The sequence below is a fragment of the Ambystoma mexicanum genome, chromosome 7p (assembly GCF_040938575.1).
Source record: "Ambystoma mexicanum isolate Mex_15411 chromosome 7p, UKY_AmexF1_1, whole genome shotgun sequence".
NCBI classification, from domain to species: Eukaryota; Metazoa; Chordata; class Amphibia; order Caudata; family Ambystomatidae; genus Ambystoma; species Ambystoma mexicanum.
This window is the reverse complement of record NC_090939.1, coordinates 388,353,268-388,368,461: the sequence shown is the minus strand read 5'-3', so window position 1 is coordinate 388,368,461 and position 15,194 is coordinate 388,353,268.

Sequence of the window (15,194 nt, the reverse complement as noted above, 5' to 3'; positions counted from 1 at the left end):
AGTTCCTTCAACAAATGACAAACAACAAACTGCCAGCTGTTGTAACTGCCCCCACAGGTTTAGCTGCCTACAACATAGGCAGTGTCACTTTACACCAATTACTACTGCTTCCAGTAGAACACCAAAACAAATTAGACTATTACAAACTTTCCACGGAAGCTGCAATGGAACTACACAGAGTTTCCAAACGAATGAAAATGCTGCTAATAGATGAGGTTAGCATGGTCTCCAACCTAATGTTGACTTTGATTCACCTCGGATTACAAGAGGTCCTCAAACAGACTACAAACACCTCTTTGTAGGAAAACACATTGTTTTCTGAGATATTCTTCAATTGACACCAGTGAAAGCTGAACCTATTTTTAAAACCATAGGGCACAAACTGTGCCATAAAACTCTTGGCAGCATAGGAAATTTCAACCTTTGGCAACATTTCCAATACAAAGAATTAACAGAAAACATGTGCCAGTCTGCAGACCTCACATATGCCAACATTTTCAAAAGTATTATGGTTGGTGTACTAGCTCAAGAAGCACAAGCAATATTAAAAACCAGGCACATCCATGCACTCTGTTGCCATAACTCATGTGCTACTGATGTCATGGAACAATTAGCACACAAAAATGTCAATTTTATGTCCTTGATGCTAACTCTTGCAAGCTGTTCAAAATTCAATTAAACAATGTTGAAAAAAGAAATGCAACCAATAATTGAAATTTTCTCCACAGATAACCATGTGTCAACAAGCCACAACAAGACTAAATACCCTAGAAAACTCTATCTTCAACACAGCTGGTTTGGAGAAAATATTAAAATTATCTTTATACTGTAGAGTAATGCTTAAACGTAACCTTGACATGGAGCAAGGACTAGTTAATGGAGCACTTGTTACAGTTGTTGGCTTTCAAACATACCCACGTGACAGCAGCATTCAATTTGTCGATATTCTCTTTGACAAACTATCAGAAGTTAAAAGGATAGGATGCTCAACAGCATGCTTCCTTCTTTTCAAAGAGATGTATGTACGCAGAGAACAATTTTCACTAACTCTAGCATAGGCAGTTACCATTCACAAATCACAAGGTCTTACCCTAGATAAAGCATTAATAGATATTGGTAGCACAGTCTTTAAAGAAGGCATGAGCTATGTAGCACTATCACGCTTACGAACACTTGACGGGCTATTTCTAATCAACTTTGATGCAATAGGCTGCGTTCACTCCACACCCCCATCTAAAAATCTATCCAGTTCCACAAAAAGTAAAACGCTGTAAAAGAAAACTACTTCAAACTGAAACGATACAGGATATCACTATAATTCCTCCAGAAAAAAAAAGAAACTAATACTTCATCAAGTACCACAACCAAAGAAGAATCTACTGGTCAAAGTAACTCAACTACTTCTTCAAAGAAGCAACACACACTCTGAACAAATGACTTCAAGACAGAACTGCCAGTTCCATTCAAATGTTCAAATATAACTGCTGTAAATTGCTACACAAATATAGCAATACTATTCTATTCTAATTGCCACCAATTATTGAGAACATTTACTTACACAGTACAGACAAATTGTGCTTCCAAATGTTAGTCCTTCATAGAAATGCAACCAACAATCCTGACAACAGTTACAGTGTTCATGGAATAAGACAAGAATTGGACTACTGTGCCGGAATTCTCAAATTCACTATAAACTCACAAGAAGATTCACAAGAATTTCTAGTGTACTTACTACAAGTATTGGAAAACAAAAACATACCAAATATTTCAGATTTCATACATGTAGAAACATACATGCGCTCTCTGCAACCATGTGGCACAAGAACAAGTCCCTAATGAATGCTTCATGTATGTATCCATACCTAACTGTGAATCCATTCCATTTCAACAACCTGTACAAAATACAAACCATGGCAGATTATGTACTACCTTCAATTCAGATAATCGCTCCACCTTACAAATACAGACACATAGTAAATACATAATAGTAATGCTTTTACGTTACAATGCAGATGGTACCAAAAACAACTGTAAGCTGACTGGATTCACACATGGTCAAGTATCACTTGGTAAGAAAACCTTCAAAACAATAGGTACAATCTACCACGCAGGAGCCACAACCAATGCAGGTCTCTACACTGCATATATAAAAAGAATTGTGGATGGTTCGAATGTAATGATAGTACCATTACTCTAAAGCAGAGATTGCCAGCAAATCTTATAAACGCTTACTTAATATTCTTAAAACCAAAATTTAATACATAATCTGTGTATGAACATAAGCAAAACTTCAACTTCAAAACTGTGCACAGTTAGAGTACGCCAACCTGTATTAACTGTCCCAAGATTCTGCAACAAGCAAATAGATAAATAAATACCACTAAAATGTAACAAGAAATACACAGTTAGAATACGCCAACAGGTATCGAATTGCCCCAAGATTCTGCAACAAGCAAACAGATAAATAAATACCAATAAAATCAAACAAGAAATATACAGTTAGAATACGCCAACAGGTATCTAACTGCCCCAAAAAATCTGCAACAAGCAAACAGGTAGATGAATAGCATAAAAGTAGAAATAAACAATTAGAATATGCCAACAGGTATCTAATTGCCCCAAAAATCTGCAACAAGCCAACAGATGGAAGATTAGCAAGAAACAAGAAATGAACAGTAAAACAATGAAAAAAGTTTTTTTTTAAACCAGTATGGATTTTTTTTCCCACAGACCCAATGATTTAGAAAACAAACACAGAAACTGAGCAAATTGCGCAGTACACTGGTTTGAACTATAGTACTTGTAAAGTACTAAATATGAGGGTTAAAAAATACAGAAATGTCTATTATGCAATGCAATAACTCATTATGAACTACCAACTCTAACATATGATCTTTTCTTTATCACATAGATCAAAAAGGTATGTCTGGTCCAGTTAACCATGTCATGAAAAAACTGCATACAACCACAAAAAACTCAACCATTAAGTATAAAATAAATAGACTCACTAACACTGCAGTCCTTGTTACAAACTCTACAATCTTAACTGCATAGCCTACCCAAAACTTCACATACAAACTCTACAAATCAAAGAGTACACCAACTTTTGGGTTGTGGATATTTGATGGGTGTTTGATTCTATGGGTTTGTTATGCTGCAGTGGTTGTGGCCAGGGCGGCCCCCGGACATTCACCCAAGACTCTAGGCCCTGGCCACAACCACCGCAGCATAACACACCTATACTACCAAACATTTTGACTGTGGTATGTGGGCTGATTATAGGGGATATTAAATACTATCAGTCCTCTACTAACAACCCAAACCCAACATCATACTAAAGTAAAATAGCTAGTCGTGCATTTATTATGTGCGTTGACAGCCGCGAAGACCGCAGACATGGCAAACACATCAGGGGCACCTGCCACCTAATCAAATACACTATTTGACCCATCTCTTACTCCCCAACCCTCCCCAAGCATTTCTGCACACCAATGCACTCCCCAAAATTGCATTTTGCCTATGTTATCTACCGCGTTGTCGGTGGATCCAAGATGGTGGGTGCATCGAAACAATTTGATACACCTCACGCCTCATCCCAGCCAATCGGAGGACACGTTGCATGTCCGCAGACATGACGCAAGCCAATTAGCCAATCGGTGTCCTGTCCGCGGAGCGAACAGGGAAGTGTGTCCACGGAGTGGACATAGATATCACTAATTTTGTGCCTTATGTTTTGGGCATTTAAAAAAAAACTACTGGACGGATTTACACCAAATTAACAAAAGCAAACTTTCGGGACTAAGCCGCCACTCCTGCCGCACATTTGGTGGAAATCCGTCCAGCGGTTTGAGCTGTAGGCGTGCGCAATGTTTTGGGGAAAAAAAGACATTTTGGGACACCCCAATAACTTTGCCCCCCCCCCCTTGACCAAACCTCAACAAAATTTGCAAAAAAATTCAGAGTGGGCCATACACTTTTTTTTGCAAAGTTTGGTGAGGATTTGTCCAGGGAGAGCAAAGTTATAGGCCGCCCAAAAAGTGCTCTTCTATGGGATTATAAACGTAACCATAACTACACAGCCACTACAGTGGGCTGTGTAATTAAATACAATTGAAACATTGAAATTGAATGTGGAGATGGTTTGGTGGCTCATTGGGCGCAATCATGATATCTGTTTTGTCCGGGTTATGTTTAAGGCTGTTGGTACTCATATGATTGTTTATTTCTGTGAGGTAGTTGGTAAGGGTTCTCCGCAAGCATTGATTTTGTAGATGATTTGTGTGTTGTCTGTGCAATTGTAGCAGGTGAGGCTGTGTCTTTTGATGAGGTTGATTTGAGTGGTCATGTATTTGTTGAATAGTAGTGGTGAGAGAGATGTGTCTTGTGGGACTCCACAAGTTGTTGAATGGGGAATTGAGTCGAAGGGGTTTAGCCAAGTTGTATCTGTTCTTTCTGTCATTAAGGATTTAAGTAATGTTGTGTAGCTGATTCCTATACTGTCAAATCTTTTTTGATGAGTGTTTCATAGTGGATTGTATCAAACGACTGCTAATAGATCAAGAAGTATTAGCGCAGATTTAACGTTGGCGTCTGTGTTTGTTTTTCAGCTCATCCCAAATTGATAGTAATGTTCTTTTCATTCCTCTCATGGATCTGAAGCCAACTAGTGCCTGGTCTATTGCCTGGTCTATTGGCTGGTTTTGTACGTGTTCCAGGACCTATTGATAAACATAGCTTTCTAGTAGTTTTGCTGGGTATGGGATGTTTGAGATTGGTCGGTAGTTGGTAAGGTCTTCCGTGTTTCCCGATGGGTATTTAAGGAGTGGCTTAATGTATGCTGATTAGGCTTGTGACCCAGTTCCTGTTGCTAGCGGGTGGTTGAAGAGATTGAGGAAATATTCTGCAGGCTTTTTCTGGGTGAGAATAGTCTTGTATATGTCTGGTGAGCAGAGATCTGTTGTAGAAGTGGCCCTTGTTTCTTTTGCTCACCAAGCTGTTGAATTTTTCTTTCAAAATTGGAGGGTAGTTGTTTAATATTGTCGATGATACCAGCATTTGGCTGGTTAGGAGGATTGTTGATGTTTTTAGTCATGCTCTTAATGACTTGCTGGATGTTTGGGATTTTCTTTTTGAAGTGGTCTACAAGGTCATTGCATAGTTTTTGTGATGCCGTGGGTGTGTTGTTGCATGCTGTTGAGTTTCTTAGCTTGTTAATGATGTTGAATTTCTGGGTGTCGCTTGAGTTTGTGATTCGTTCGTTGTGGTATGTCTTTTTTGCTTTGAGTATTCCGGCTTTGTGTAGTTCTATCTGTCTTTGGTACGTAGTTATTTTTATTGATCATAGGTTTTTCTACATTCTTGTTCCAGTTTCCTTTAATGTTCTTTTAGTGCTGTGAGGTGGAGTGTGAACCATCTCGCCATTGTTTCCTTTAGTGAGGGGGGAATTATTTTTCTGGTGCAATGTCATATAATGTTTTTGTGATCCATTTTTGGATTGAGCACACATTAAATAGGTTACAAAAAATTGAGAAAATCTCCCTGGCAGTTCGACAACAATCGGGGGCAATTGGAATCTTTGCTACCACAAATAGTGTGTACTCTATCTCATCCTTAGTTACTGTCTATAAGGCCACAACTATTCCTCTTAAGTCATATGGAGATTAAATATGGAGATCTGAGAGAGAGGGAACTGAAGAAACTTGAGAGTGAAGGTCATAGGTTACTCACTAATATGCCTAGCAATTTGCCTGTTGAATACCTTCTTGGAAAACTGCTTATTTGTTCTATTCTTTCTCAGAGATTTATTTATTTATTTATTTCATTTAGAAAGCGCACAAACAACCCAGAGACATTGAGGCTCTGTTTTAGGTACAAGTCAGGTACCAGTGAGGGAGGCACACTGAGTCAAAGGCTAAGATATTAGTGGAAGGAGAAGGAGAATAGGTAAGGTATACATTGATTACATAGAGACATAGGCGTTTCATAGATACTAGTCATACAGTACATGTTGAGGTAAGGTGTTGAGAAAAGAACTGACTTGGGGTGGGAGAGTTTAGGAGAAAAGCTAGGTTTTGAGGGCTTTTTGAAAGTCCCAGTAGGATTTCTCAGCTTTCAAGTATGAGGGGAGGTTGTTCCAGAGTTTGGCTGTGCAGTAGGGGAACCTGGAACCTCCAGCTTTGCATCTTCTCACTTTAGGCACGAGGAGTCTGTCTGAGTAGGGGGTTCTGGTGGGTCTCATGGACTGGGCTTTCTTGATTCTTTGTGTGAGGTAATGGGGCGCTGTATTGGAGAGACACTTGTGGGCAATGGACAATGTTTTAAAATGGATTCGTTCCTGGATGGGCAGCCAGTGAGCGTCCCTTCTGGCATTGGTGATGTGTTTTCGTTTTGGGATATTCAGGGCTGCGCTTAGGGCGTTATTTTGTATAACTTGGAATTTTGTAATATTTCATGCGCATGTGCCTTTGAACAGGATGTTACAATAGACTAACTTTGAGCCAATGATGGCCTTGGCAAATGCGAGTCAGTTGTTTTTTGTGAGGAAGGGTCTAGTTGCATTGAGAACTTTGGTTGCGTAGGCTGCTGAGGAGGCAGTGGCACTAACTTGTCTGGATAGCGTGAGTGAGGCGCTAAGGTAGACTCCAAGTGTCTTTACTGTAGTTGAGACCGGAATCACACACTGGTCGAGCTGAAAAGAAGTATTTTGGGTGTTCAGCGACTTGCAGGCATTTGGTGTGCTGACAATTAGGATTTCTGTCTTGTCGCTGTTAAGGCATAGGTGATTTGCTGCCTTCCATGCCTGAATAGTAGAGTAAATGTTATTGAGAGTATTGGAATCCTTTGGGAATTTGCCTGAGGGTGGGATCATGATTTGAGTGTCATCGGCATAGTTTGTGTAGGCTATGCTGAGGGAGTCTAGGATGTTGAAAAGTGGCCTGGTGAAGATTTTGTAGCGGGTGGAGGTGATGCAGGACCCTTGGGGGACACCGAAGGTGATGAGGGAGGGTAAAGCATTGGCTGTGTCTGAAAAGACTTTCATGACTCTGCCTTCCAAGAAGGACACAATCCAGGCAGCAGGCTGTGGGGAAAAGTTGGCGTGCATGGTAAGGTGCTGGCATAGGATTTGATGGTTGACCAAGTCAATTCTGCAGATAGATCTAAGAGGAGAAACAGGGCACAGTTTCCTTAGTCCCTAATCTCATCAATCTGGTTCTTGAGGTCTAGAAGGGCGGATTCCGTTCCATTTCCTGGGCGAAAACCGTATTGACGCATCCACAGTATTTTATTGTCTTCCAAGAATTGCTGAACCTGCAGGTAGGCTGCATGGTCTAGAATCTTAAGTAGGAACGGACCATTGTAATTGGCCTATAATTGGATGGAATGGATGGGTCTAGTGAGGTTTTTTCAGGAGGGGGAGGGCCCAGGCTTCGTTAAATTTGGCTGACACGATACTGTTGGTGAATGAGGCGTTGATGAAGGCAGTGATGGCTGGCGTTAGCACGTCAGCACAGTCTTTAACTAAGGGTGCTGGGCAAATATCTCCTTTGCATTTTGAGGGTTTCAAGCTCTGGATTAGCTTTGAGACTTCACTTTCGGCAAGGTCGCTGAAGGTGAATTGTTTGATGGAGATAGTTGGGTGAGGAGTGATTGAGTTGAGGTTGGTAACTGCTGGGACATTCTTGAAAGAGGCTTGCTGTGAGAGTATTTTTTGATTGAGGGTGTTGATCTTTCCTAAGAGAGCAGCTTGGATGTCAGAGTGCCATGAAGCGTCTTTGGTGATGGTGAAGGGTGGTGATGAGGGGGATTCTTATTCCCTGTATATGGTAAAGATTTCTTTAGTGTTGGAGGAGGCTGAGGTGGAGTGCGAACCATCTCGCCATTGTTTTCTTTAGTGAAGGGGGAATTATTTTTCTGGTGCAATATCATCTATTGTTTTTGTGATCCATTTTTGGATTGAGCACACATTAAATAGGTTGCAATAAATGGAGAAAATCTCCCTGGCAGTTCGACAACAATCAGGGGAAATTGGAACCTTTGCTACCACACATAGTGTGTACTCTATCTCATCCGTAGTTACTGTTAATAAGGCCACAACTATTCCTCTTAAGTTATATGGAGATTAAATATGGAGATCTGAGAGAGAGAGGGAATTGAAGAAACTTGAGAGTGAAGGTCTTAGGTTACTCACTAATATGCCTGGCAATTTGCCTGTTGAATACCTTCTTGGAAAACTGCTTATTTGTTCTATTCTTTCTCAGAGATTTATTTATTTATTTATTTCATTTAGAAAGCGCACAAACAACCCAGAGGCATTGAGGCACTGTTGTAGGTACAAGTCAGGTACAAGTAATGAGGCACCCTCAGTCAAAGGCTAAGATATTGGTGGAAGGAGAAGGAGAATAGGTAAGGTATACATTGGTTACATAGAGACATATGGGTTTCATACATACTAGTCATACAGTACATGATGAGGTAAGGTTTTGAAAAAAGAACTGACTTGGGATGGGAGAGTTTAGGAGAAAAGCTGGGTTTTAAGGGCTTTTTGAAAGTCCCAGTAGGATTTCTCAGCTCTCAAGGCTGAGGGGAGGTTGTTCCAGAGTTTGGCTGTGCAGTAGGGGAAGCTGGAACCTCCAGCTTTGCATCTTCTCACTTTAGGCATGAGGAGTCTGTCTGAGTAGGGGGTCCTGGTGGGTCTCATGGACAGGGTTTTGTTGATTCTTTTTGTGAGGTAATGGGGCGCTGTATTGGAGAGACACTTGTGGGCAATGGACAGTGTTTTGAAATGGATTCATTCCGGGATGGGCAGCCAATGAGAGTCCCTTCTGGCATTGGTGATGTTTTCTCGTTTTGGTATATTCAGGGCTGCTCTTAGGGCGTTATTTTGTATAACTTGGAATTTTATAATATAACCTGCGCAGGCGCCTTTGAACAACACGTTACAATAGTCTAACTTTGATCCAATGATGGGCCTGGCAATGGCGAGACAGTTGTTTTTTGTGAGGAAGGGTCTAGTTGCATTGGGAATTTTGGTTGCGTATGCTGCTGAGGAGGCAAAGGCACTAACTTGTCTGGATAGGGTGAGTGAGGCGTCAAGGTAGACTCCAAGTGTCTTTACTGTAGTTGAGACCGGAATCACAAACTGGTCGAGCTGAAAAGAAGTATTTTGGGTGTTCAGCGACTTGCAGGCATTGGGTGTGCTGACAATTAGGATTTCTGTCTTGTCGCTGTTTAGGCATAGGTGATTTACTGCCATCCATGCCTGAATAGTAGAGTAAGTGTTATTGAGAGTATTGGAATCCTTTGTGTATTTGTCTGAGAGTGGGATCAGGATTTGAGTGTCATCGGCATAGTTTGTGTAGGCTATGCCGAGGGAGTCTAGGATGTTGAAAAGTGGCCTGGTGAAGATATTGTAGAGGGTGGAGGTGATGCAGGGCCCTCGGGGGACACCGAAGGTGCTGAGGGAGGGTGAAGCATTGGCCGGGTCTGAGAAGACTCTCATGACTCTGCCTTCCAAGAAGATCATAATCCAGGCAGCAGCTGTGGGTAAAAGTTGGCGTGCATGGTAAGGTGTTGGCATAGGATTTGATGGTTGACCAAGTTGAACGCTGCAGATAGATCTAAGAGGAGAAACAGGGCACAGTTTCCTTAGTCCCTAATCTCATCAATCTGATTCTTGAGGTCTAGAAGGGTGGATTCTGTTCCATGTCCTGCGCAAAAACCGTATTGACGCAACCCCAGGATTTGATTGTCTTCCAAGAATTGCTGAACCTGCAGGTAGGCTGCACGGTCTAGAATTTTAAGTAGGAAGGGGACCATTGTCATTGGCCTATAATTGGGCAGAATGGATGGTTCTAGTGAGGTTTTATTTTTAGGAGAGGGAGGGCCCAGGCTTCCTTAAAGCTGGCTGGCACGGTACTGTTGGTGAATGAGGCGTTGATGAAGGCAGTGATGGCTGGCGTTAGCACGTCAGCAAAGTCTTTATTGAAGGGTGCTGGGCAAATATCACATTTGCATTTTGAGGGTTTCAAGCTCTGGATTATCTTTGAGACTTCACTTGCGGCAAGGTCGCTGAAGGTGAATAGTTTGATGGAGGGAGTTAGGTGGGGAGTGATTGACTTGAGGTTGGTCACGGCTGGGACATTCTTGAAAGATGCTTGCTGTGAGAGTATTTTTTGATTGAGGGTGTTGATCTTTCCTAAGAAAGCAGCTTGGATGTCAGAGCGCCATGAAGCGTCTTTGGTGATGGTGGAGGGTAGTGAGGAGGGGGATTCTAATTCCCTGTATATGGTAAAGATTTCTTTGGTGTTGGAGGAGGCTGTGCTAATTCTTGAATTAAAGGAGTTGGACTTGACTGTGATAATGGCTGCCTTGTATTGTTTGGATATTTTGTTGAACTCATTTTTCTGAGAGAGGGTGGGGTCCTTCAGCCAAATGAGCTGGGCTTGATGTTTCATTGTGCGGAGTTCCATGAGATCCGGTGTGAACCAGGAGTTTGCATGTCTTACTGTCTTTTATTTGTGAGGGGCTACTGGAGATAGAATATTTACTGGTTTAGAGAGGATTGAGGTTATAGATTTGAGGATATTGATTAATTATTTTGAAAATAAATACAACATTATGGATAAACTATAAAAATTGGATTATACCGCACATTATATTTTTAACTAACAAGTACGCTGAGGGCGCAAGACATTAGGTTTTCGTCTTTTTTCTAAAAAGACAACTTGCTACATTAAGTTTATAGTCTGATCAGCTTCAGATCAACAGAAAACCACAATGCAGCCCAGTGACCAAGTTTGCACTAACCAACACTATCAACTATTGGAAAATTAAGGCTCGCCAAAGAATTGCATAAAGCTGAAAATAAGCGACAAATTGGACCTTAACCTTATATTGTCACGTTCAAGCAATTCAGGCGGAACCAACCAAACAAAATTATCACTACAAAAGCACTAAGGAAAATTTTACAACAACAGTATGACATCAATATATGATCAAAGAAAATTGGAGGCTGAACAACTTTTCGAGAACAACAAAATCCTAATCAGGAAAATGAAGATAAAAACCCACAATCATTTAGATCACTGTTTAACAAATTAGAATTGTTACAAAAGAAAGAACTCTCATGATGGTGGGAGGTAAAAACAATGGAACAATACCTCAAAATAAATAGAGTACCGAGAGGATTAAGAATTTTCATTTTTCCATCGTTTGATGAGGAAGACATAGAAGGATTCCAAGAATGGGAAGAATTACTTACTCAAACATCGCGAGAAATGATGATGAGATTAATAAACAATGCTAAAAAAGCTCATGACAAATTGACAAAAGAAATAGATGCAACCAAAAAAGAAATAGAACAACTAAATGCACCAGAGGCAATGTTTAAAGATTATCAAATATTGGATGACTACATACAGTGGTATACCAAAGAACTTAAAATCAAAAAACAAAATAAATTCAAACGAGATGAAATGGATTACAAATTTATAAGAAAATATACATTCCAAAAACCAACGGGACAAAGGAAATATACACCAAAGCAAAGTTTCAAACCCAAATCATCCCAACAAGTATCAGCTACCCCACCATCTTCAGAAATTTACAGGCCGATTCATGGAATTAATGTGCGCCAAAAATTCCGGCGCAGTGGGGCCAAAACGTGCGATTCGCAGTAAAAGTGCGAAAATCGCAGTGCAACTGTGAAAATCGCAGGGACACCAGCGCACATCGATTCATGGAAGTCCGTGCGCGAGAAAAATATTGGATGTGTGCTGAAAAAGTGCGCAGCGCTTGCCGGCGCACAGGTCATCCAACGGCGTGCGCCACGGCCGCTGCGAAATCGCACATAGCGCGGCGCACATTACAAAAGTAGTCGTAATACGGGGCGTAACACTCGGAATGGGGAACAACGCGTGAAAATATGGGCGTCACGGGGGAAGTACAGGAGGCAAGTGCGCGGAACGCCCAGACGCTCGCCTACAACTCATATTCATGGAATTGAATAGGGCAAACCAGCGCACGGTCAAAGACGTGCACAGGGCCAAACAAGTACGCCACAAGAAAGCAGGCGGTAGCGTCCCTGTGCCTGAAATAAATGTGCGCCAAAATGTGCGCTAACAAAAAGCACCCATATACAGCTATGATGAATGATCCATACTGTGGCCCTCTAGGACAAATGAGGTGCAAAGGGGTACCGACAAACACGGACACCGGCTGTGTGAAAAATATCGTGTGCGTGTATTACTGGGTTCGTGGGAAGTTCCACACGCGATTGGCCTGGGCACGTGTATTCCGGGGTGCGCGGGAAGTTTAACACGCAAATTTGCAGGGTACGTGTATTTCGGTGTGCGTGTGAAGTTCCACACACAATTTCAGCAGGGTACGTGTACTCCGGGTGCGCGGGAAATTTCACATGCGAATCCAGCAGCCTACGTGTATTTCGGTGGTGCCGGGGAGTCCCACACGTGAATTGGCCATGTGGGTCCTCCCAGCTGTTCCCTCTACACCCTCCACGGCCCCTGCAGGCGGCCCACACCACAGGGGACTACCCTGCACCCCTGCACATGTCCGCAGGCAGCCCATCCACCATGGCCATGCCCCCCAGCCGACCCACATGTCACCTTGCACTGCTGCCCACCAACGCATGTCTCCCAGCACCCCCACCCCCCAGCAGTGCAGGGTACCCTCCACCAGGCCCCCACTCCTGTCCCCCTGCACCCCCACCCACCAGCAGTCAGGGGCACGCTCCACCAGGCCCGCACTCATGTCCAACTCATGTCCCCCTGCACCCCCACCCCCCAGCACTGTAGGGCACCCTCCACCAGGCCCCCACTCCTGTCCCCCTGCACCCCCACCCCCCTGCACCCAGGGGCACCCTCCACCAGGCCCCCACTCATGTCCAACTCATGTCCCCTTGCACCCCCACCCCCCAGGACTGTAGGGCACCCTCCACCAGGCCCCCACACCTGTCTCCCTGCACCCCAACCCCCAGCACTGTGGGGCACCGTCCACGAGGCCCCCACTCATGTCTCCCACCCCCCAGCAGTGCGATTTTCCTGGGTACGTGTATTCCAGGGGTGCGCGGGTAGTCTTACACGCAATTTCACCAGGGTACGTGTATTATGGGTCTACGTGAACTTCTACACGCGATATCAGCTGGGTACGTGTGTTATGGGGTTCGCAGGAAGTTCCACACACGATTGCCCTGGGTACGTGTATTTCGGGATGCGCGGGAAGTTTCACACGCAAATTAGCAGAGTTCGTGTACTTCGGTGTGCGCGTGAAGTTCCGCACGCAATTTCAGCAGGGTACGTGTACTCCGGGTGCGCGGGAAATTCCACACCCAAATCCAGCAGCCTAAGTGTATTTCGGGGGTGCCGGGGAGTCCCACACGTGATTTGGCCGTGTGGGTCCTCCCAGCTGTTCCTTCTACACCCTCCACGGCCCCTGCAGGCGGCCCACACCACAGGGGACTACCCTGCACCCCTGCACATGTCCCGCAGGCAGCCCATCCACCATGGACATGCCCCCCAGCCAACCCACATGTCCCCTTGCACCACTGCCCACCAACGCAAGTCTCCCAGCACCCCCATCCCCCAGCATCCAGGGGCACCCTCCACCAGGCCCCCACTCATGTCCCCCTGCACCCCCACCCCCCCTGCATCCAGGGGCACGCTCCATCAGGCCCCCACTCCTGTCTCCCAGCACCCACACCCCCCAGCACTGTAGGGCACCCTCCACCAGGCCCCCACTCCTGTCCCCCTGCACCCCCACCCCCCTGCATCCAGAGGCATCCTCCACCATGCTCCCACTCATGTCCAACTCATGTCCCCCTGCACCCCCACCCCTGAGCACTGTAGGGCACCCTCCACCAGGCCCCCACTCCTGTATCCCTGCTCCCCCACCCCAGCACTGTGGGGCACCCTCCACCAAGCTCCCACTCATGTCTCCCACCCCCCACCCCCCAGCAGTGCGATTTGCCTGGGTATGTGTATTCCAGGGGTGCGCGGGTAGTCTTACACGCGATTTCACCAGGGTACGTGTATTATAGGTCCGCGTGAACTTCCACACGCAATATCAGCAGGGTACGTGTATTTCGGTGTGCGTGGGAAATTCCACACTTGAATCCAGCAGCCTACGTGTATTTCTGGGGTGCCGGGGAGTCCCACACGTGAATTGGCCATGTGGGTCCTCCCAGCTGTTCCCTCTACACCCTCCACGGCCCCTGCAGGCGGCCCACACCACAGGGGACTACCCTGCACCCCTGCACATGTCCCGCAGGCAGCCCATCCACCATGGCCATGCCCCCCAGCCAACCCACATATCAGCTTGCTCCACTGCCCACCAATGCAAGTCTCCCAGCACCCCCACCCCCAGAATCCATGGGCACCCTCCACCAGGCCCCCACTCATGTCCCCCTGCACCCCCACCCCCCTGCATCCAGGGGCACCCTCCACCAGGCCCCCACTCCTGTCTCCCAGCACCCACACCCCCAGCACTGTAGGGCACCCTCCACCAGGCCCCCACTCCTGTCCCCCTACACCCCCACCCCCCTGCATCCAGGGGCACCTTCCACCATGCCCCCACTCATGTCCAACTCATGTCCCCTGCACCCCCACCCCCCAGCACTGTAGGGCACCCTCCACCAGGCCCCCACTCCTGTCTCCCTGCACCCCCACTCCCCTGCATCCAGGGGCACCCTCCACCAGGCCCCCACTCCTGTCCCCCTGCACCCCCACCCCCCTGCATCCAGGGATACCCTCCACCAGGCCCCCACTCCTGTCTCCCAGCACCCACACCCCCCAGCACTGTAGGGCACCCTCCACCAGGCCCCCACTCCTGTCCCCCTGCACCCCCACACCCCTGCATCCAGGGGCACCCTCCACCAGGCCCCCACTCATGTCCAACTCATGTCCCCCTGCACCCCAACCCCCAGCACTGTAGGGCACCCTCCACCAGGCCCCCACTCCTGTCTCCCTGGACCCCCACCCCCAGGACTGTGGGGCACCCTCCACAAGGCCCCACTCATGTCTCCCACCCCCCACCCCCCAGCAGTGCGATTTGCCTGGGTAAGTGTATTCCAGGGGTGCGCGGGTAGTCTTACACACAATTTCACCAGGGTACGTGTATTATGGGTCCGTGTGAACTTCCACACGCGATATCAGCAGGGTACGTGTATTTCGGTGTGCGCG